Genomic DNA, 22,480 nt, shown 5'->3' with positions numbered 1-22,480 from the left:
TTCAGGCATACTATGTCATGATTCAATATTTGCATACATTATAGAATGTTCACCATAATAAGTCTGGTAGTCAGATATCTGCCCCCATACAAAGTTATTACAACATTATTGACTATACTCCTAATGTGGTTTATCCATCTCTGTGGCTTATTTATTTTATAACTGGAAGCTTCTACCTCTTCAGTTCAGTTTAGTTCAGTCATTCAGTCATGTCTGACTCTTTGCAACTCCGTGGACTGCAACACACCAGATTTCTCTGTCCATTACCAGTTCCCGGAGTTTACTCAAACTCGTGTCCATTGAGTTGGTACCTCTTAACGCTCTTTAGTATTTTCCCCACCCCATCCCACTCCCCTCTGGTGACCACCCACTTGTTCTCTGTATCTGTAAATCAGTTTTCATTTTGTTTTGTTTGCTTTCTAGATACTGCATATAAGTGAGATCATATCACACTTGTCTTTCTCTGTCTGACTTATTTCACTTAGCAAAACACCCTCTAGATCTGCCCATGTTGTCCCAAATGGCAAGATTTCATATTTTATGGCTGAGTAATATTCCATTGTGTATGTTTGTGCATGTGTACTATATGTGTATATATACACAGAGCTTTTGCATAGCAAATGAAGCTGTCACCAAAATGAAAAGGCAGCCTACTGAATGGAAGAACATATTAGCAAAAGGTATATTCCCTAAGGAATTAATGTCCAAAATAGACAAAGAGCTCATACAACTTAAATCAAAAAAAACAGACAACACTGTTGAAAAAAAATGGGCAGGGGACCTGAATAGACATTTTTCCAAAGACATACAGAGGGCCAGCAGACATGGAAATATACTCAACATCACTCATCATCAGGGAAATGCAAATCAAAACCACAATGAGGTTATCACCCCAAATCTGTCAGAATAGCTATCATCAAAAAGTCTACAAATAAAAAATGTTGACAATGATATGGTGAAAAGGGAACCATATGCACTATTGATGGGAATGTAAATTGGAGTAGCCACTATGGAAAAAAGTATGGAGATTCCTCAACAAATTAAAAATAGAACTGCCGTATGACTCAGCAATTTCACTTCTGGGTATTTACCTGAAGAAAACATATGCAGGACTTCCCTGGTGGTCCAGTAGTTTAGAATCTGCCTGCCAGCGTAGGGGACATGGGTTCAATTCCTGGTCTGGGAAGATCCCACATGCTGAGGCGCAACTAAGCCCATGCCCCATAACTATTGAGCCCATGCTCTAGAGCCTAGGAGTGGCAACTACTGAAGCCCACACACCCCAGAACCTGTGCTCCACAACAAGAGAAGCCCCCATAATGAGAAGCCCAAGTACCACAATTAGAGAGTAGTCCCCGCTCGCCACAACTGGAGAAAGCCCACGTGCAGCAACAAAGACTCAGCACACCCAAGAAAGAAAGAAAGCATGTACCCCACTGTTAACTGCAGTATTATTTGCCATAGCTAAGATATGGAAGTAACCTAAGTGTCTGTAGTTAGATGAATGGACAAAGTAGAAATCGTTTGTTTAAAACATTTAAGTTCTCATCCTTTAGTTGTCAGAAAAGTATAGCTTTAGAAGTCCAGCTGACTCTTGAATTAGAGGATTTATTTGACCTTCACTTTTCCCTGAAGTGGCCTGAGGACCAATTTATCTATAATTAACAATCTGGGGAAGGCAAAAATGAACGTTAGTCATTAAGGAAATGACCCATATTATTTCATCCCATGTTCCCCTTTTCTGTTTGTCCCTTGCCCAGGGATAGGGAGAGAACTGCCTTCTGTTTTATTAGAGTTCAGATAGAAAGAAAATTGTAGCTGTTGTATCAACTTCCAGGTGAGGCCCACTGTTCTGATTCCTATTTGTCTAGCACTTGAAGGACTAGGCATTGCTTGGAAACATGTAATAGGCAGGTACCTTAGGAGCCGCAAAGTTGACAACAAGGAAAGGGATGCTGAGTTCATCCAGCCAGTATCCAACAGGACAGATTTTGCCTTCTGAATCTTTACCCAAAGCAGGTATTTGAGCCAGGATCACACTGGTGGTCAGTTGACTAAGTAGGACCCAGGAGAATCCAAAACTCCAAAGCCCTCCAAAAGTCCAATAGTGAAGAGTCTCTGTGACTTCTCCCTGCCCCTGCCACAACTACATTAGGCAGGGTTCTGTCACTATATGCCTGACTTCCTGCCAACCCTTGATTCCAGGCTCGGCCTCAAGAATCTGGAAGTCCCTGCCATGCATTAATCTTCCGGATGCCTTCCACTTATTCAGAAATTGTAGTGATAACATAGCCTCTGCCCCAACAAGAGTCTTCAAAGGCATTCAAAACCTTCCATCATCTACTTTTCCCCACCAGATCACCTTACACCCACTTATATCTCTAATTTCTACCTGCCTTTCTGGTCTATATTACCCTCCAGGCATTCTTTCAGATGCTCTCTTTGACATGTCTATACCCTAAAACTTACCTCATTTTCAAGATCCTCTTAAGCCTTTATTGATTTCTTCTTGAAGGCCGGAAAACTCCAAGTTTAAGCATTTCATTAAATACTCACTGCATTTTAAAGTTTTATATTGTTTTTTTCACCAAGTAAATTGTAAGTACCCTGAATAATTATACAGAAAATAAAAACTATACCTGATGATCAATTTATTTGTCAATGGCCCCAGTGGCATAGCATATAAAACCTAACACCAACACCTAAGTTCATAGCTACACCCTGGGTTTTCTCTTATAAGTAACTAGAAGAAAAGGGGTCTTTGTTGGTTCATGATACTGGACTTTAGACAAGCTTATTTGACCAAATTTGAGAAATCCTATTATCTTGACATTGGTTCAATAAGGGCTGGTTTATAGACTCTTTTTAAGGAGTCAAAAATAAGCATGTATGTGCTTAACACTGATTATACATTATCTTTAATCCTTACTACAAATGTATACAAAAGGATTGCTATCCTCATGTTAAGAGTTTAGAAAAGCTTAGTCAGGTAAGAAATGTGCCCAAGCTCACGTAGCTAGTCAGGATTTGAATTACAGGTTGATCTAACTTTCAGGGCATTTCCCATTCATTCTATAGGTATTACAGATCTTAAGCACTAACACCATTATTATAGAAATGGGTGAAGAAAAGTGTGTGGGCTCAGAGGAGCTGTCAAATGTTCAAATAAACCGGCAGCATCATGAGCCTAGAAATTAGTCAATACATGATTTCTTTACATTCCCACGGATATTTGAAAAATCTCAAATCACAAAGCCTTCAGAAAACACCACATTCGCTCAAAATTTTGACTTGCTAAACCTGAGAGTGCTCAGGAAATATTAAACATCAAGATGTGATTGATTGTCCTCCCTGGGGAATAGGGGCGGGGGAGTGGGGCAGACAGTCAATGTTTTAATTTTCTTCAAGTTTGGTAGAGCTTTTTTTTAAAAAAAGATCTTCCTTTAGAAGACTAAATGCTTAATCCAAATGAGTCCTGGGACTCCACAGTGCTTCGCCTTACACAGCTGTATTTTAAAAATGCATGGCTCAATAGCCGAAAAGATTACATAATAAAAATTTCATTCTTTACTTGCATCTCTTATAGAATATCAAGAGATCAAGTTCTTTTCTTTTTTTTTTTTTAAGAGATCAAGTTCTTAAATCTTGGGAATGCGTATCCAAATCCTATTTCCTCTTACACCTATTTCTCTTCTACACTGAGGCTGTTGGAAGCCTCTCATTTACCAAACCCCCAAAATTCTTTCTGACATTCAACCCACATGAACTCTCTTCTCTTCCACCCTCCTTTCTGGTCCACTATCCCTCTCCATCCATTCTTCTCATTTGACACCACACACAGAGACAGACAGACAGGCACACACATACAGACAACCAGATTAGCAGCACTGCCACATTCCTAAGTGTGAGAAATAAAAAATGGCCACAATTTTTCATGCTTCTCTATATTTTTGCATATGTGCATATACTTTTTGCAATGTGATTTTGTATCTCCTCTTCTGGACATAGAAAGATCTATGTGCCAATTCTGAGTTTAGAGTTCAAAAAATACCTTGCCTGTTCTCTCTAGCTTCCTCCGCATCCCCTGCCCCCTCCTCCCACTGCATTTCTCTCTGTCTCTCTCTCAGCCGGGATATGAACAAGTATAGGTAGCATGCTGGAAGATGAGTAGAGGAGAGCCTAGTTGTTCTATCTGAGAACATCTTAGACAAATATACAGTGAAAGTGTTAGTTGCTCAGTTGTGTCTGATTCTCTGCAACCCCATGGACTGGAGCCAGCCAGGTTCCTCTGTCCATGAGATTCTCCAGGCAAGAATACTAGCCTGGGTTGCCATTTCCTTCTCCAAAACCTGTGAGAGTATAGCCAATATCAGCAAAGCCAGCCAGCAGCCAGCCCATGAACCCATCACCTATGCATGAGCAAGTCTAACCAAGACCAGAAGAACTGCCCAGCCAACACACAAACTGATGAACTAAGTAATGTTTGCTGTTTTAAGCCACTGCTTTTTGGAGTGATTGTTACACAGCACTTCCTAACGTATAACATTTGTGAAAGAGAGAAATCAAAACCAGAAACAGAAGAGAAAAAAAAATCCTCATAAAAAATTTCAAATTCATATGACATTCATATGCCGTTCTGCATATGTATGGAATCTAGAAGTATTTACTTACAGGGTACCAATGGAGAACAGACTTATGGACATGGGGAGAGGGGACGAGAGGGTGAGATATATGGAGAGAGTTACATGGAAACTTACATTACCATATGTAAAATAGATAGCCAATGGGAATTTGCTGTATGGCTAAGAAACTCAAACAGAGGCTCTGTATCAACCTGGAGGGGTGGGATGGGGAGGGAGATGGGAGGGCGGTTCAAAAGGAAGGGGATATATGTATACCTATGGCTGATTCATGTTGAGGTTTGACAGAAAACAACAAAATTCTGTAAAGCAATTATCCTTCAGTAAAAAAATAAATTAAAAAAAATTTTTTTTGTTCCCTTCTGGTAGAAGCTGATATTTACCAATGAGAATTTCTCATAGTCAGCAGCACTGAGTTCAGTGTTACCACCACTTTCTTCTTTTGATCTGATCTACCGAAATAACTCTGGTCAGAAAAAAAAAAAAAAAGTACCCTTGGACTTCCTATGACAAATGTAAAACTCTTCTCTAGCCCCTACTTATCATATTGAATAACAATTTAATCTGCAATTTTCTATATAATCCAAAGCAAAGTTCTTTTCTATCACACACGTGGCTTCTGGTCAGAGTCCACTGCTTGAGGGTTTTGCTGAGAGTAGTGCCTACATATCAAAGAAGCATTTATCATATTCTGTGAAAGGTTTATGTGTGAGCAACAGCAATGTATAAGTCATTGCTTCCTGACAGAACTGTAATAAAATCTACATATTGGCTTCATCCACTTAGGAAATATTCCCCATCTGAGGATATTTGTTTGCTTTCAGACATAAATTTTTTGAAGTTAGAGTACATACTTCTGAGATACTGCCAAAGAACTGCTTACATCACATCCAAATTCTATCCCCACAAGATATTCTGTAGCTTGTTTTCTTTAAAGCAGAGCTATAACATAATAATGATGATAAGGCATTTCCTCAAGATTTAACAAACACACATTTCAAGATAAATTGGATTAGGAAATAATATGTAATGTCACCATCTGGTGACTTCCCCAAAATGTTACAACTATCTCCATGCCAATAATCAACATTTTTATTAGTGCCTTAAAGCAAGAAAAGATGTTTTATGAAAGAACATATGGGAATTGTTTTGTAATATTTAATAATCTATTAAAGAACAGTGTGCTGGAGTGTCTTTGAGGGTTCTGTGCTTACAGCACAGAAGTCAATTGTAACTAAATTAAGCAAAAAGGAACTTGTTGAGAAGGATATGGGATGACTCTCATAAACAAAAGAAAAGAGAAAATGAACAAATAAAAAGCCCCTGCAGACTATTGAAAAGACAAGGAATAGAGTAGCTCCAAATATGAGGTGCCAGGATCTCTTTACTATGTCACCCCTTCAAATTGTCATTGTCTTAATGAACAGCCTCCAGCTGTTTTTAGTCTTTTTGTGCCAATTTTCTTTATGATTCCACTTCTAGGAAGACACTTGGCCTAACTTGTGGCACCTACTTAATCTTGCCCAAGGGAGGGCTAGGTTGCCTCAGATCCCAAAGGAGTGCATCCAGTGGTGTGTATAGAAGAAAAGGAGGTGGGTCCCCAAAGCAAAATCAGGGCTCCATAATCTGAATAACAAAAAGCAGGTGCTGAGAACTCAAACATCAGAAGTCTACACAGACAACTACGCCCAGAAGACTTTGGAAAGCTGAATAAAACCTAAAGTAAATATCTCCCTCCTGTTGCTCTATCATCTTCAGCTCTATGTCAAGACTTATCTGCTGTGCTTACCACTCAGTTGTGTCCAACTCTTTGCGACCCCATGGACTGTAGCCCACCAGGCACCTCTGTCCATGGGGATTCTCCAGGCAAGAATATTGGAGTGGCTTGCCATGACCTCCTCCAGGGGATCTTTCCAACCCAGGGATTGAACCCAGGTCTCCTATACTGCAGGCAGATTCTTTACCATCCAAGCCACCAGGGAAGCCCAAGAATACTGCAGTGGGTCCCAACCCAGGAAGCGAACTGAGGTCTTCTGCATTGCAGGCATATTCTTTACCAGCTGAGCTACCAGGGAAGCCTGTCAAGATTAAGATATCACTAAAAACAATTCATAGACTAGGCCTGGAGTGAAGATGGGAGACAAAATATGTAATATGTTAAGGGTAACTTGAAAGGAGAGAAGGTATTAGCTTTCAGCTTGAAAGTGAAAGTGAAGTCATTCAGTCATGTCTGACTCTTTGTGACCCCATGGACGGTAGCCTACCAGGCTCCGTGGTCCATGGGATTTGCCAGGCAAGAATACTGGAGTGGGCTGCCATTTCCTTTTCCAGGGGATCTTCCCAACCCAGGGATCAAACCCGGGGTTCAGCTTAATTAGGCATAAAAAAGATCTTACTATAGTCACTAATTCAGACTATATAAGAATTCCTTAGAAGAAATGGAATATTCCTCATAGTCAACAAAAGAGGCCGAACTGCAGTACTTGGGTGCAATCTCAAAAATGACAGAATGATATTGGTTCATTTCCAAGGTAAACCATTCAGTAGCACAGTAATCCAAGTCTATACCACAACCACTAGTGCCCAAGAAGCTGAACAGTTCTATGAAGACCTACAAGACCTTCGAGAACTGACACAAAAAATGATGTCCTTTCATCATAGGGACTAGAATGCAAAAGTAGGAAGTCAACAGATATTTGGAGTGACAGGCAAGTTTGGCTTTAGCGAACAAAACGAAGCAGGGCAAAGGCTAACAGTTTTGCCAAGAGAAAAACACCCTCTCCCAACAACACAAGAGACAATTCTACAAATGGACATCACCAGATTGTCAATACTGAAATCACTGATTATATTCTTTATAGCCACAGATGGAGAAGCTCTATACAGTTAGTGAAAACAAAACCTGGCTCAGATTATGAACTCCTTATTGCAGAATCCAGACTTAAAGAAAGTAGGGAAAACCACCAGGCCATTCCATGGTAAATCAGTCTGAAAAACTATGGACAGAAGTTCACAAGATTGTACAGGAGGCAATTATCAAAACCACCCCCAAGGAAAAGAAATGCAAAGAGGCAAATTGGTTGTGTGAGGAGGTCTTACAAATAGAGAAGAGAAGCGAATGGCAAAGGAGAAAAGTAAAGATATAGCCATTTGAATACAGAGTCCCAAAGAATAGCAAGGAGAAATAAGAAAGACTTCTAAGTTGACAATGCAAAGAAATAGAGGAAAACAATAGAATGGGAAGGACTAGAGATCTCTTCAAGAAAATTAGAAATATCAAGGGAACATTTTATGCAAAGATGAGCACAATAAAGGACAGAAACAGTATGGACCTAACAGAAGCAGAAGAGATTTAAGAAGAGGTGGCAAGAGTACACAGAAGATCTGTACCAAAAAGGTCTGAAGAACCCGGATAACCATGACATTGTGATCACTCACCTAGAATCAAACATTCTGGAGTGTGAAGTCAAGTTGACCTTCAGTTCAGTTCAGTCACTCAGTCGTGTCCGACTCCTTGCAACCCCATGAATCGAAGCACGCCAGGCCTCCCTGTCCATCACCATCTCCCGGAGTTCACTCAGACTCACGTCCATCGAGTCCGTGATGCCATCCAGCCATCTCATCCTCTGTCGTCCCCTTCTCCTCCTGCCCCCAATCCCTCCCAGCATCAGAGTCTTTTCCAATGAGTCAACTCTTCACATGAGGTGGCCAAAGTACTGGAGTTTCAGCTTTAGCATCATTCCTTCCAAAGAAATCCCAGGGTTGATCTCCTTCAGAATGGACTGATTGGATCTCCTTGCAGTCCAAGGGACTCTCAAGACCTTAGGAAGCATCATTATGCACAAGTTAGTGGAGATGATGGAATTCCAGCTGAGCTATTTCAAATCCCAAAAGATGATGCTGTTAAAGTGCTACACTCAATATGCCAGCAAATTTGGAATACTCAGCAGTGGCCACAGGACTAGAAAAGGTCAGTTTTCATTCCAATCCCAAAGAAAGGCAATGCCAAAGAGTGTTCAAACTATTGCATAATTGCACTCATCTCACATGCTAGCGAAGTAATGCTCAAAATTCTCCAAGTGAGGCTTTAACAGTATGTGTACTAACTCCCAGATGTTCAAGCTGGTTTTAGAAAAGGCAGAGGAACCAGAGATCAAACTGCCAACATCCACTGGATCATAGAAAAAACAAGAGAATTCCAGAGAAACATCTACTTTTGCTGAAGACTTTGACTGTGTATATCACAACAAACTGTGGAATATTCTTGAAGAAATGAGAATACCAGATCACCTTCCCTGTGTCTACTAAAAAAAGATGTACAACTTGAGAGCTGCATGTTAAGTTTTATTTGGGGCAAAATGAGGACTGCAGCCCTGGAGGCAGCATCTCAGATAGCTCTGAGAGACTGTTCCAAAGCGGCAGTGGAGGAAAGTCAATATACAAGGTTTTGGTGAAGGGGGAGTTCAGTGCCATGAAGGACTCATTTTACAAAAGGTTTCCTGGTAGCTCAGATAGTAAAATTGTCTGCCTGCAATGCGGAAGACCAGGGTTTGATCCCTGGATCGGGAAAGTCCCCTGGAGAAGAAAATGGCAACCCACTCCAGTATTCTTGCCTGAAGAATCCCATGGATAGAGGAGCCTGGTGGGCTTAGGTATGGTCAATTACATTCTCTAACTCCATTGAAGGCACAGGCAAAGACACACACACACACATATAAAGCTGCTAAATGGTCATACCAGTAGGATACAGATCCTTGATCCACTGCTATCATACCAATGATAGATTGGTTGGGGTTACCTCTAATTTGTTAACATGTATGACCTTAAATTTATGGGAATCCCAGGCTATACCTTCATATCCATCCCTGTAGATGTGAAGGCTATAAATTAGTGCTACAAATCCACTGAGTTCTATACCAATCACTCTCTCTAAGGGTAATAAAAGACATAGCCCATAAAGCACCCAGTCTTGTCTCATAATTACCAGGTTGATCATTTTTAGTATGATTTAACCCTTCCCAACATAGAGGAGCTTTTAAACTTAAATGACCATAGCCTGGTGTTAACCATGTAGATCCACCCCATAATTGTGGGAATTTTCCTATTAATAGATGAGAGGTTACTTTTTTTATTGATACTTAGCTCATCACTCTGGTTGAGTTTGAATGACCCTAAAAGAAAACTTAAATCTATGGCCAGCATCAGAGCAGGTATTATTAATTTGCCAGGTGAGAGGATCCCATCTAGTAATATCATGAAAATAGAATAGGACTGAACACTCATCTAAAATAAATTTCCTAGGGGGTATCCAATCAGAGCCCTAGAGCACAGAAATCCACCAAGGTAACCCAGAAGTCCTAGACACAGGTAATTGGCCACAACCAAACAATTGGTTTGAGTTTTAAACTAGCATAGACTCGTGTCCATGATAGAAAACATTTGATTGATAGGCATAGGTCCAAGGATTCAAGGACATCATAAATGACCATACGAGTCGGATCAGCATTTTGGGGAAGCTGTATACTTCTGATGCCATCTTCTCCTCATCCTAGTGTAATGTAGTTTCCTCTGTTTGAGCATTATTTTAAGGTGAGTCTGAGGTCAGCAAGCCTCTCTATGGACCAGTCCAGTATAGGGGCCTTTGCAAGTGCAAGTTAATCCAAGAGTTAACTTCCCTTCAATTTCACCAGCCATGAGCTAGTTAAGAGCACCTGACAGAAAGATCCTTCCATCCAGGTTGGAGACAATTTCTTAAATTAAGTCTTCTTCCAGTCTTGGTTGTAGGTCATGTGTGAGGTGTCTGATCTTCATCCAAAGATAGATTACTGAGATAAGCTTCAGAAACAACCCTAGAGTATCCTTTAATAATTCAATTAAAATTTACATTAATATACCTTAACAGCAAAGAACTATCCAGGAAATGAGTCTTAGTAGATACAGACCTCCATTAACAAACTGGGATTTAACATTCATTGAAACATCTCTTTCTCCCTAAAATCACCATCATTTTTACCAAATATAACTAAGTTAAGACCTGTTTGTAATATAGGTCTGGTCTCAATAATCTTGGCCTGATGATTTATATAACCATAATCGATCATAGACTCTTTTGCTTTCACTGAGGCTTTTACAGAGTCTCAGACTGAACTTTTAAAATAAAACCTTTCAGGGCTAGGAAGGTCATGCCAAAGGCTTATCACAGATTTTGCCTGACAGATCTAAGTAAATTTCTCCCTTCTCAAGATCGCCAAAATTCCTTGAGATTCTGTACCTGTTATTGGGATAACCTTCTTAACTTACCTGATAAAGTTACTGGAAACTAAGAGCTTCCAGTCTCTGGAGGGTTCAGCTAGAGAGAAAAGTTAAATGTTTCAATTTGTTTATAAAATATAATTTTACCAAATTACTGTCATAATTAGTTTGAGGGGAAGGATTTTTTTTCTTACACCTGGAAAATACAGATTCAAATCAGTAATTTTTTAGAGAGAAACCATAAAAGTTATAAGCATATTCACCAGTTCATTCAGTCCTTTTGTTAACCTTTGTGAAGTCATCAGATTTTCCATTAGAATCCTTACCCAGTTCAGAAACTGATATTTATCCAAAAGTCCTTTTTATAAATCTTCTTGAAGAGGAAGCATTTTTGTGAAATTTGGTTAGTGCTATGACAATATTTTGAGACAGTAACTAGAATTATACCTGATAACATTTTACCCAAACATATCAGAATTTTGGAAATTCCGTACAGTTTCTAGGATATCTATATTAGCCACATTTACCATGCAATATAACCTGAGACTTATTACTCACTTGACAATACTCCCCATGTAATTCTGTATACAAAATGAACCTAATTAGTGTTATATCTCTCTTTGGGATGTTTCAGGGGCCCTCTGAAGCATCCCAAAGTTAGCTAGAAATCTTCTTCATTAGAATGATTTAGGAAGTCTTGTCAACAAATATCAAAATGGTTTAAAACACTCAGTCAGATAGGTTTATAGGCCATTGTGAAACAATAGCTATTCATTTCACCAAAGTAACAATAAAGGATTTCAGAACAGATCGTTTAAGAGATAAAGAAACTAAATCTATTATCAAAGGCAGTTCAGTATCTGAAGAAAGGGTGTCCTCTTAACAGAGAGAAAAGCTAAATTCAAGCTTTTGCACCAGCTCACTTTACTTAAAAAAGGTAAACTTAATTAACTTTATTTTAAACTTAGACCTAACCATATACAAAACTCTTTCTTCATGGTTCACTTTTCACAAAACTTATCACTTTCTGTACCCATTACTGTATTCTCCCATCCTAAAAAGCCACCTGTAAGTCAAGCTTACTTCCTTTCCCCTTCATAAAATGCAGTTCCATTCCCCATACGTTTTTTTACCTAAAACACACTTTCTATTTCCCTTAAGTAACCAAGAACTGATTTTCATATTAGCATTTTATAGATTGGTGAGCATACATACCACTGATAATTTCTAAAACCTTAATTTTCTTAGACAGAACATTTTAGGATGGCACCAAACATCATTTATTTTTAATCCTAAATCTCTTTAGTTTCTCTGTAAGAGGAAATCAGTGTTTAGTAGCAAATGTTTCAAAATCTTATTTTATTTGGAAACGACATAGCTATTCAATTGACTTCCAACACTTAGTTTAGCACAACCCTTAGAAGTTCAAGTTACCCCAATCTGGAGAGACTATTTTATACACATATTCCTAAAGAGCATAATTACTTTTAATACAGTCTATCTAAAGGTTCATATCTCATTTACATTGTTTTAGAAGTTTCTTCACTTGAGATAATTCCCTTGCTGACAAACTTGTAACAGATATAATAACATTTAACATATTAAACCTAGGTACAATGAAACTATTCTGCTTAATGTTAATTACTGTTAGACATGATTACATTATTTAGATCAACAAGTAAACATTAATATCAGGCATTTAATACTGAATATTTTCCAGTTCACATGAACCTGAGATTCATTTAGGTTACTTTCTCTTGTATTTAGAATTAGTTGATTTGGAAGTACTTATAAGGCCAGTTCGGAGAAGGCAGTAGCACCCCACTCCAGTACTCTTGCCTGGAAAATCCCATTGACAGAGGAGCCTGGTAGGCTGCAATCCATGGGGTTGCGAAGAGTCAGATATGACTGAGCAACTTCACTTTCACTTTTCACTTTGATGCATTGGAGAAGGAAAAGGCAATCCACTCCAGTGTTCTTGCCTGGAGAATCCCAGGAATGGCAGAGCCTGGTGGGCTGCTGTCTATGGGGTCGCACAGAGTTGGACACGACTGAAGTGACTTACCAGCATAAGGCCAATTAGATTAGAGCTCATTTACAAACTGGTCTCAGCAATCAACAATATTATAAAACAAAAACAAAAACAAAAACACACACTGAGACATACATGTATTCAAATAGACAAAAGAGATCCTATAGCTTTGTTTTCCAAACTTAGTTATGAGTGAAAAATAGTTGGAATAAAATTTTAAAAAGCTTTGTTCCCCTTTTTTTCCTTTTGGTTTCAGGAATTAGAGATGGTCTAGATAAGTGGTCCAGAGAACTCTGATCTAAAGGTATAAGAGAAGTAAAAAAAAAAAAAAAGAATTCTTAATAAGATATTTTTTCTTCAAGTTTCCTCTGGAGTCTAAAGAATATTGTGACCACATTGTCAAAAATCGTATCTTTTTGTGACCATAGTTTTATAGCCAAAATTTAGACCAGATAGTGCTCAACTTGGCTGATAACAAGGGCAGATCAGTCCCAGCAGGGATTATCCCTCTGGGGAAGTAGGGGTCTTAGTTTGATCAGTCCCCGGCTGTTGATTATAGGAGGAAGTCCTGGACATAAGGGAACTTTAGTCCATTTTCCTATCTTACATCAATAAAGATCTAAGATTTTTAGGCCATTTTTCTTGTCATTGGATCACAGCTATAGATTGACCCATCAAATTTTTTTTTTCTTTTTTCCCAAGGGGTTCCCAGATGGAGTCTGGAACCTTACAGTGAGCAATTCCCATATTAGCTCAAGTAGTTTGTTTCAGATGTCTGTGTACTCAAACCATACCAACAAAACAAAACCAAAACAGAACTTCACCAGCCAGGAGTCACACTCCAAATGAAACAAAAGGCAAAGAGATGCCCAGAAATGAAAAGCCAAATGGCTTAAATGCCAAACGTGACTTCCCAGTTTGACTAGACCTGTGACCTGGCAAAGTCAGTTCTAGCAGCCTTTTTTTAGTTTTGATATAGTTTCAAGAAATTTCTTGTTGATTTTCTGTGAAGAATTTACTCTATCATTTCCTGTTTTAGAAACTTCTAGATACCAGTCAAATCACAGCTGGCCTTTTCTAACTGTGTGTGCAAAAATATCAATTTTAGAACATCAAAAGAACCCCAATTTGACCATTTAGGTTGAGATCTCTTTTAGTATAATTTCTCCAATTAACTAGGTACTTGCGAGTATGAGCACCGTAGTATTGTACACGAATCTGGCTAGAGTGTTAGTCAGAGGCTGGCTTTCTGACACCCCTTTGTTTCTGTTTTTGAGAGATTCTGTTTCCCATTTTAAGCTGAATTTGTCAGGTATAAAAATCACTCATGAACTTGTGTAGTGGGCCCATGTGCTGCTTGTGAGCGTAACTCCTCCTGGAGCCACCCCAGAGTCATTTCAGCTCCTCTTAAGTGTCTCGGATTCTGCCTCCAGCAATCTAAGACCACCATGGCTGCTTAGGTCACTGAATGGCCAGTTCTTATGATGACCTCCAGATGAGCAAGTATTTTAATTAATGAGTGGGTTTTCCTATGGGACCACTGCATGGTATGAGGACTAGGCCTCCACCATTCCCATAAATTTCTCAGGCACCTAAGAAAACCAAACCTGGCCAGGAGGAGTCTTGTCCCTTCCCTTCAGAGCAAAGCTCTCAAATATTTTCCTCCCTTTTATCCTGACAAATTCTATAATGGCAGTCAAATTGAGAAAATTGTCAGGTCAGCCTCTTACTTAATGACTTAGCCAAGACCATTCAGTCTCCTACAACAGAGCAATCTTTCAGCGGAGCCCCAGGTATTTCTTGATTTATTTCCAGTCAAGCCCCACTCCCTAGTACCTTTCCACTGGGTAGGCAATTTTGCCGTCTGTCAGCCAGCCTCCTACTCAGTATCTTTTGACTGGGTGGGAATTTCTTGGTGTCTTTCAACCAAGCCCCACTCATTGTCTAGACCATGAGTGGGTATGCCTCAGATGTTTCACCTGGGCAACCCCCTGCCAATATCTTTTCTACTGGGAGGAGGCAGGTAACCTGCTCCCCCACCAAATAAAACTCAGAATCTCAACCAATATGGGAGATTTGAGAAACAGGAGAGCCTTACCCAAATTCATCTGCACTCCTCGAGGAGGTGGATGGGTGCAAGTGCCCACTGCTGGTACCAAAGCGCCAGTTCCTCGCAGAGTCCAGTGGAAGGAAGGAAATCCTCTCTGGGTCCCTTCGTGGTTGCCATGACTGTCGACTAAAAAAAGATGCACAACTTGAGAGCTGCGAGTTAAGTTTTATTTGGGGCAAGATGAGGACTGCAATCCGGGAGGCAGCATCTCAGGTAGCTCTGAGAGACTGCTCCAAAGCAGCAGTGGGGGAAAGTCAATATACAAGGTTTTGGTGAAGGGGAAATTCAGTGCCATGAAGCATTCATTTTACAGAAGGTTTCTGTTAGTCATGAGGATCTGATGTCACCATGAAGGGATTTAGTGCTTCTCTAGATATGAGGAGATGCAAAGATTGAGATCATAAAATCTGTTCCTAAAAACATCCAACTATCTAAAGACCTGTCCCACCAGATTCCCTGGAGCACAGAGTGCCTCTCTCCACCCTGAACTCCCTCAGGGGTTGGTGAAGGTCAACAGCTATAGCAGCATGGGCTTCAGTCTCTGTAGAAGCAGATGGCAAAGGCCTTTGCTGTTCAGTCATTGGCAATGCTCTTGGTAAGTGCCTGTTTGTAGTTGACACCTGCTTCCTGAGAAACCTATATGTAGTCAAGAAGCAACAGTTAGAACTGGACTTGGAACAACAGACTAGTTCAAAATAGGGAAAGAAGTACATCAAGGCTGTACATTGTCCCCCTGCTTATTTAACTTAAATGCAGAGTACATCATGTGAAATGCTGGGCTGGATGAAGCACAAGCTGGAATCAAGATTCATGGGAGAAATACTAATAACCTCAGATATGCAGATGACACTGCCCTAAATGGCAGAAAGTGAAGAGGAACTAAAGAGCCTCTTGATGAAAGTGAAAGAGGAGAGTGTAAAAGCTGGCTTAAAACTCAACATTCAAAAAATGAAGATCATGGCATGCTGGTCCATCCTTTCATGGAAAATAGATAGGGAAAACATGGAAACAGTGACAAACTTTATTCCTTGGGCTCCAAAATCACTGCAGATGGTGACTACAGCATGAAATTAAGGCGTGAAATTAAATGATATGCTTGCTCCTTGGAAGAAAAGCTATGACTCTTTGCAACCCCATGGACTGTAGCCTACTATGCTCCTCTGTCCATGGGATTTTCCAAGCAAGAGTACTGGAGTGGGTTGCAATTTCCTTCTCCAGAGGATCTTCCTGACCCAGGGATCAAACCCAGGTCTCCTGCACTGTAGGCAGGCGCTTTACCATCTGAGCCACCAGGGAAATCCATGATGAACTTAGACAGTGTATTAGAAAGCAGAGACATCATTTTGCCAACAAAGGTCCATGTAGTCAAAGCTATGATTTTTCCAGTAGTCATGTATGGATGTGAGAGTTGGACCATAAAGAAGACTGAGTGCCAAAGAATTGATGCTTTTGAACTGTGGTGCTGGAGAAGACTCGGAGAGTCCCTTGGTCAGCAAGGAGATCCAACCAGTCAATCCTAAAGGAAATCAGTCCTGAGTATTCATTGAAATGACTGATGCTGAAGCTGAAGCTCCAATACTTTGGTCACGTGATTCAAAGAGCCGACTCATTGGAAAAGATCCTGATGCTGGGAAAGATCATAGGCAGGAGGAGAAGCGGGTGACAGAGGATGAGATGGTTGGATGGCAACATTAACTGAGTGAAGGACAGGGAGGCCTGGCATGCTGCAGTCCATGGGATTGCAAAGAGCTGGACACAACTGAATGACTGAACAACAATAACACAGTCACTAAGGCAAAATGAAAAAGGGAATAGAGAATATGGGGAAGTAAAAACACACATAAACAATGGAAAGTGAAGAAGATAACAAAAAAGAAGCCAACTCACAGATATAGAGAACAAACAGGTGGTTACCAGTGGGAGAAGCAAGGGAGGGGCAATATAGGGGGAGAGCATTAACAGATACAAGCTATAAGGTATAAAACAAGCTACAAGCAGGATTTCCCTGGTGGTCCAGTGGCTAAGACTCTGTGTTCCCAACTCAGAGGTCCTGGGTGCAATCTTTGGTCAGAGAACTAGAGCCCACGTGCCACCAGCCAACATTTTGCATGTTACAATTGAAGATCCCATGTGCTGTGCAACTAAGACTCATTCAGTGCAACCAAATAAATAAATATTTAACCAATCATACATATTAAATATTACCTGTCAGTCATACAGAGTGAAGTAAGTCAGAAAGAAAAGATAAATATATTAATAATAGAAACACAAGCTGGAATCAAGATTGCCGGAAGAAATATCAATCACCTCAGATATGCAGATGGCACCACCCTTATGGCAGAAAGTGAAGAGGAGCTAAAAAGCCTCTTGATGAAAGTGAAAGAGGAGAGCAAAAGTGTTGGCTTAAAGCTCAACATTCAGAAAACAAAGATCATGGCATCCAGTCCCATCACTTCATGGGAAATAAACAGGGAAACAGTGGAAACAGTGTCAGACTTTATTTTTGGGGGCTCCAAAATCACTGCAGATGGTGATTGCAGCCATGAAATTAAAAGACGCTTACTCCTTGGAAGGAAAGTTATGACCAACCTAGATAGTATATTCAAAAGCAGAGACATTACTTTGCCGACTACAGTCCGTCTAGTCAAGGCTATGGTTTTTCCAGTGGTCATGTATGGATGTGAGAGTTGGACTGTGAAGAAAGCTGAGCACAAAAGAATTGATGCTTTTGAACTGTGGTGTTGGAGAAGACTCTTGAGAGTCCCTTGGACTGCAAGGAGATCCAACCAGTCCATTCTGAAGATCAACCCTGGGATTTCTTTGGAAGGAATGATGCTAAAGCTGAAGCTCCAGTACTTTGGCCACCTCATGTGAAGAGTTAACTCATTGGAAAAGACTCTGATGCTGGGAGGGATTGGGGGCAGGAGGAGAAGGGGACAACAGAGGATGAGATGGATGGATGGCATCACAGACTCGATGGACGTGAGTCTGAGTGAACTCCAGGAAATGGTGATGGACAGGGAGGCCTGGCGTGCTGTGATTCACGGGGTCGCAAAGAGTCGGACACGACTGAGTGACTGAACTGAACTGAACTGAACTGAAGAAATATGTTTATTAAATAAAATAAATGTATTTATTTTTATTTCTATGAATAAATATAAATATATATTTATATTTATTTGTCCCATCCGGTTATATTTTATAATATATATAAATTTATATATAAATATATAAATACAAAATTTACATATATTTATATATGTATAAATATTTATTTTATAAGTAAATATAAATATATAAATTTATATTTATATTAATAAATACATTTATTTATTAATATATATTAAATATATTTATCTGGAGAAACCTATATGCGGGTCACGAAGCAATAGTTTGAACTGGACATGGAACAACAGACTGGTTCCAAATAGGAAAAGGAGTATGTCAAGGCTGTATATTGTCACCCTTATTTAATTTATATGCAGAGTACATCATGAGAAACCCTGGGCTGGAAGAGGCACAAGCTGGAATCAAGATTGCAGGGAGAAATATCAATAATCTCAGATATGCAGATGACACCACCTTTATGGCAGAAAGTGAAGCGGAACTAAAAAGCCTCTTGATGAAAGTGAAAGAGGAGAGTGAAAAAGTTGGCTTGAGGCTCAACATTCGGAAAACTAATATCATGGCATCTGGTCCCATCACTTCATGGCAAATAGAGGGGAAACACAGACTTTATCTTTTGGGGCTCCAATATCACTGCAGATGGTGATTGCAGCCATGAAATTAAAAGATGCTTGTTCCTTGAAAGTTATGACCAACCTAGATAGCATATTGAAAAGCAGAGACATTACTTTGCCAACAAAGGTCCATCTAGTCAAGGCTATGGTTTTTCCAGTGGTCATGTATGGATGTGAGAGTTGGACTGTGAAGAAAGCTGAGCACAAAAGAATTGATACTTTTGAACTGTGGTGTTGGAGAAAACTCTTGAGAGTCCGTTGGACTGCAAGGAGATCCAACCAGTCCATTCTAAAGATCAGCCCTGAGTGTTCTTTGGAAGGACTGATGCTAAAGCTGAAACTCCAGTACTTTGGCCACCTCATGAGAAGAGTTAACTCATTGGAAAAGACTCATGCTGGGAGGGATTAGGGGCAGGAGGAGAAGGGGACGACAGAGGATGAGATGGCTGGATGGCATCACTGACCTGATGGACGTGAATCTGAGTGAACTCTGGGAGTTGGTGATGGACAGGGAGGCCTGGCGTGCTGCGATTCATGGGGTCGCAGAGAGTCAGCCAGGACTGAGCGACTGAACTGAACTGAAGTGAATGAATATATTAATGTATGCATATGGGAATCTTGGAAAATGGTATTACTGAAACTCTTTGCAGAGCAAGAATAGATATGCAGATATAGAGAAGAGACTTGTGAACACAATGGGGGAAGGAGAGGTGGGACAAATCGAGAGCAGCATTGACAGGTGTCCACTACCACATGTAGAATAGATAGCTAGTCAGAAGCACAGGGAGCTCGGCCCAGTGCTCTGTGATGACCTAGAGGGGTAGGATGAGGGAGGCGGAAGGGAGTCTCAAGAGGGAGGGAATATACGTATACATATAGCTGATTCACATCGTTGTACAGCATAAACTAACACAACATTGTAAAGCAATTATCCTCCAATAAAATGTTAAATTTAATTTTTTAAAAAGCTACAAAGATATATTGCACAACATGGGGAAGATAGCCAATATTTTGCGATAATTATAAGTGGAGTATGGGGTTTCCCAGATGGCTCAGTGGTAAAGAATCCACCTGCCAATGCAGGAGATGCAGGAGATGCAAGAGATGTGGGTTGAGAACATCCCCTGGATAAGGAAATGACAATCCATTCCAGTACTCTTGCCTGGGAAATTCCATGGACAGAGGAGCTTTGAGGGCTACAGCCTGTGGAGTCGCAAAGAGTTGGATGACTACCAACTAAACCACCACCACCATAGATGGAGTATAACCTTTAAAACTGAATCACTATATCATACACCTGTAACTTACATAATATTATATAGTAACTATACATCAATTAAAATAAAATGACACTTTTCAGTTTTAAAAACTGAAGGAGGCCTCAGTCAGATAGGTGTGGAGATGCTTCACGATGGCTGCCCAAGGAGAACCCCAAATTTAGTTCAAACTTGTATTGGTTGGTGATGGTGGTACAGGAAAAACTACATTCATGAAACATCATCTGACTGGTGAATTTGAGAAGACATATGTAGCTACCTTGGGTGTTGAGGTCCATCCTCTTTTGTTCCATACCAACTGAGGACTGATTAAGTTCAATGTATGGGATACAGCTGGTCGGGAGATGTAACATCGAGAGTTACTTACAAGAATGTGCCTAACTGGCATAGAGATCTGGTGTGAGTGTGTGAGAACATCCCGATCGTGTTGTGTGACAACAAAGTGAATATTAAGGACAGCAAGGTTAAGGAAAAGTCCATTGTCTTCCACCGAAAGAAGAATCTTCAGTACTATGACATTTCTGCCAAAACTAACTGCAACTTTGAAAAGCCCTTCCTCTGACTTGCTAGAAAACTGATTGGAGATCCTACCTTGGGGACTGTCACCATGCCTGCCTGCTCTTGCCCTGCCAGAGGTGTTCATGGACCCAGCCTTGGCAGCACAGTACAAGGATGATTTAGAGGTTGCTCAGATAAATGTTCTCCTGGATGAAGATTGTGACCTGTGAGAAAGTGAAGCTGGGGCCCAGCGTCGGAAGTCTAGTTTTATAGGCAACTGTCCTGTGATGTCAGTGGTGCGGTGTGTTTGCCACTTTATTATATAGCTAAGCAGAACATGTGCTTAATCTTTGGATGCTGAAGGAGATGGATGGGCTTTGGAGTGAATGTGAAAAAAAAAAAAAAACCTTCATTTTTTGGACCTGCATATTTAGGTGTTTTGGAACACAGTTGTTTCCTCCTTGAGTTTCAAATAGAAGACTGCTATAGTCATATGACAATATTGAGAGATGGAATCTTGTTTGTTACTGTCGTTCCCATTCCTTTTTGTTTAGAATCAGGGCAAAGTTGTATTTCAAATATCTTTAAAAAAAAAAAAAAGGTGAAGGAGAAGGAAATTTATCCATTATGAGGAAAAATGCCATGATAATTGCTGCTTCCCTGTGAGACCATATAGACTAAACAGACCCACACTGAGTGCTTACCTAGTAACATCGCTGCACTCTATATCTTAAATGTGACTTCAAGGACAATTCCAAGTTTTGTAATTTCTAAGCTTATTCTGCTAGAACTATCTCTGTCCTCTCTTCTTTGTACCTAAACTGACTTTTGTTGTTCTTGTTGTTCAGATGCAAAGTCTGAACTTTGTGATCCCATAGACTGCAGCACACCAGGCTTCTTTGTTCTTCACTAACTCCCAGTTCAGTTCAGTTCAGTCACTCAGTCGTGTCCAACTCTTTGCAACCCCATGAACTGCAGCACACCAGACCTCCCTGTCCATCACCAACTCCTGGAGTTTACCCAAATTCATGTCCATCGAGTTGGTAATGCCATCCAGCCATCTCATCCTCTGTCGTCCCCTTCTCCTCCTGCCCTCAATCTTTCCCAGCATCAGGGTCTTTCCCAGTGAGTCAGCTCTTGTATCAGGTGGCAAAAGTATTGGAGCTTCAGCTTCTGCATCAGTCCTTCCAAAGAATATTCAGGCTTGATTTTCTTTAGGATTGACTGGTTTGATCTCCTTGTGGTCCAAGGGACTCTCTGAATCTTCTCTGGCACCACAGTTCGAAAGCATCAATTCTTCAGCACTCAGCCTTCTTTATGGTCTAATTCTCACATTCATATATGACTACTGGAAAACCCATAGCTTTGACTATACAGACCTTTGTCAGCAAAGTGATGTCTCTGGTTTTTAATACGCTGTCTAGGTTTGCCATAGCTTTTCTTCCAAGGAGCAAGTGTCTTTTAATTTCATGGTTACATTAACCATCCATAGTGATTTTGGAGCCCAAGAAAATAAAATCTGCCACTGGTTCCATTTCCCCCCTCCCCCCCCCCCCCCCATCTATTTGCCATGAAGCGATGGGAGCAGATGCCATGAATTTTGCCTCCTATAATTACCTTACTTTTATACTGTTATTATTATGGATGGTGGAGAATAACATGTCATTGCCCTTCCTACAAATATCTCCTTGTATGCTTACCATTATTAAACCAATTCCAGTCCTGCTGTGAACCAAGCTGAAGCATCAAATGATCTTCTCCCATCAATCCTATGTACTCAACCCTTAACAAGTTTTCTGAAAGAAGAGGTGTAACCTTCACTATGTTTTCAGAAGGGGCAGAGGTCCATCTGTTCTCTGTTCAGGATGGAAATGATTTTTTAAAAAGGAAGAATCATACTGAATAGAATACTGGATAGAATTTGATCCCTA

General features: G+C 40.2%; 1 pseudogene; it reads left to right on the top strand.

Annotated features, from left to right (window-relative positions):
* The first annotated feature begins 20,185 nt into the window (after window positions 1-20,185).
* LOC138434733 (GTP-binding nuclear protein Ran-like) lies at window positions 20,186-20,779 on the top strand (annotated as a pseudogene).
* Window positions 20,780-22,480: the final 1,701 nt, after the last annotated feature.

Source organism: Ovis canadensis, chromosome 2, assembly GCF_042477335.2.
Source record: "Ovis canadensis isolate MfBH-ARS-UI-01 breed Bighorn chromosome 2, ARS-UI_OviCan_v2, whole genome shotgun sequence".
NCBI lineage: Eukaryota > Metazoa > Chordata > Mammalia > Artiodactyla > Bovidae > Ovis > Ovis canadensis.
Note: the sequence above shows the minus strand (reverse complement) of the source record. Positions and strands in the feature narration are given on the sequence as shown.